Here is a 2,833-nt window from a genome sequence, read left to right as displayed (position 1 = left end):
TGTTTCTTTTATTATATCGATAATAATAATTTCAAAGAGTTACGTTTAATTTTTAAACGGATCGTGTAACAGAAGGTGCATAAAAACAAAAAAATAATTAAATTATTAAACTATATTAATTCTGAAAGCAGGAATTGCGTTATTTGCATGAGAATATTATTAACGTATATTAACGTTGCTTTTTTATGACTCGTGTGATACCGTTCGTACAGACAAAGTGTCGCGTGCCGTTCTTCTTCACATTTCTTTTTGAAACATATAATAATCGCAAAAGATGCTAGATATAATAAAATGTTGTATTTTATGAATATTTACGTAATACGATTACTAGAATGATTAATTATTCATAAAGTACAACGTTTCGTATTATACTTGACATTTTTCGCGATAAGATTTTAAAAAGTAATGTGAAAGAACCACACACGACAACTACCTATTTGTACGAATCTCGGTAAGGGAATGACTACGCAGTAACTACGCATAAACATGACGCACTGCCCGTGCCACCCCGTGCCATCCCCACCCCAAGGTCACCCAACCGTCTAACTGTCGAATATTAACGAATATTACGAATAAGTAAAATAATTCTTCACATTTTTAATGTTCTTTGATTAATAAAATTTCTTATATTTAGCTGCGCGAATCGTTTAATGTGATATCGTAATTATATTGTGATATACTAAGGAACATATTTGACGTTCATTTTATATTTTAAATATTTATATTTTAAATATTAATTACAATGTACTAACAAAAAAATAAGAAGTAAAAACAGATTTTTCTTACATAATTGCTCACGCAAAGTGCTTTTTGATCCCAATATTATATCTCGATTTTTATTGCTTTTTTTGTGATTTATAATTAAATAAAGATTAACAATATGTCACAGACTTTAAATGAAGATAAATGCAAAAATTTATTTTAAATTATGAAACAATTTTGATTAAATAGTATAAATAGCATATTTGGAGATATATAATTTAAATATAATTTATCTTTTACTTTTCCCGTATTAAGAATGCGGAGTATTCGACACGAAAATGACAGAATTATACGATTCAAAGTCATAAAAAGCCACAATTTGAAATATCTAACAATAAGAATCTCATTTTTATACCATACATATGAGAACACATGAAATATCTAAAATATTCATAAGCTGTTTATGTGCATAATAAATCTAACAATAAGGAATAAAGCAAAAACCGTGCAAAATCTGTTAATCTTTAGTACACTCCTTAGTTTTAGGCAACCTGAAGTAATTCGCGTTCGTAGATATTTAATTTTCATTAATTAATGCGACACCCGAAGCTACTCGTAAAACACATCCATCTCCTTCCGAGATCGCTGAGCGAATGCCAAAGTGATGACGTAGTCAACCACCGCGCGGCACCTTCCCCCTCTCTGTTCGCCGTGTGAATTCGCTGTTCACCTTCAATCGCTGTTTACCGGGCGCCGTTCGAATACCCAATTATTACGCATAAAAAATATTCACAGTTATTCAATTATTCGTATTTTACATGATTTTGACAAATGGATATTGCCGCACTTTTCGCGTTTTGCTTTCTGGCATCTCTAACACAATCTTATTACAATATATAATACTTGCATGATTCTTTTAAACGTAATTAGTAATTATTCGCGTGAAGTATTTTTGATTTTCCATTATGTCTCAATTTTCATTATTCTTTTTAATGATTCATATACTTAAATAAAGATTGATGAAAATATTCTATATATGTTCTCTATATGTTCTTTATATAAAGATACAAATTTTCTTAATATCGTGAAACAATACAGCTTTGGCTAAAAGTACTAAATAACATAATCTTGTTAATCATTATTTAATTTTTCAGTTAATAAATTAATTTAAGACACTACTATTACTGCAAATTATCTGTGTTTCAAAAATTCTTTAAACTTATGTGTTAAACTTATGCCGAGCATGGTTCGGTAAAATAACTGTTACGACATATTTAAAATAAAATAAAAAATATAAAATAAGTTCTAGAAAATTATTTAAAATATAAAATCGTAGGAATCTGTAAAAAAAAACAGACAAAACAACTTGTTTAAAATAAAAAATATAAAATAGATTCCGGAAACTTATTTAAAAAATAAGTCAGAAATATAGTTATTTAAAATAATAAATACTAAATAACTCTTTTACTTTTAGATTAAGACGTGAATTGATAGAATTTAGTAATTCAAAAATAACAAAAAAAGCAGCAAGATGTCAATCTTATTAAAAATATTGTATACACTGCGTGGATTGTCAATTTGGAATGTCAATTTTAAAATATTGAACCATATTTCTCCTTTAAACATTTTTGTTTCAGAGTTTTAAATTTTATATGAAATAGTGCATTTTTCTGATTTCATTAACTATATTTAGTTATAACAATTTATGTACAATTTATTATAAAAATAACTTTATAAATACTTTCTAAAGATGTCAAAAATATATGTAAAAATCGTTTAATAATAACAAGCCCACAAAAAAAAGTACTCCGTGCTGGAGTGGAGACTCAGCTATTCTTATATATTTTGAGTCGCTGAATACAAATCTGACATCAAAATAGGATCATCCAAGATAAATTTGCAATCTAAAATGAAAAATGGGTCAACATCTCAAACTCGAACAAAACCTGAAGAGGTTGATAGTACATTTGTTCCTTAAATATAATTCTTTCTGTTACCTGTAATTAATTTCTGTTCATACATCTCTTTCTTTTGTAAAATTATTTTTTAGTGTAATAGAAATAATAATAATAAAAACGTAAAAAATAATTAAAAGGGTAATTTTCACACTATTTGTTTTAAAAAAAAATCA

Source organism: Atta colombica, unplaced genomic scaffold (genome assembly GCF_001594045.1).
Source record: "Atta colombica isolate Treedump-2 unplaced genomic scaffold, Acol1.0 scaffold12, whole genome shotgun sequence".
Classification (NCBI taxonomy): Eukaryota; Metazoa; Arthropoda; class Insecta; order Hymenoptera; family Formicidae; genus Atta; species Atta colombica.
This window is presented reverse-complemented; position numbering follows the sequence as displayed.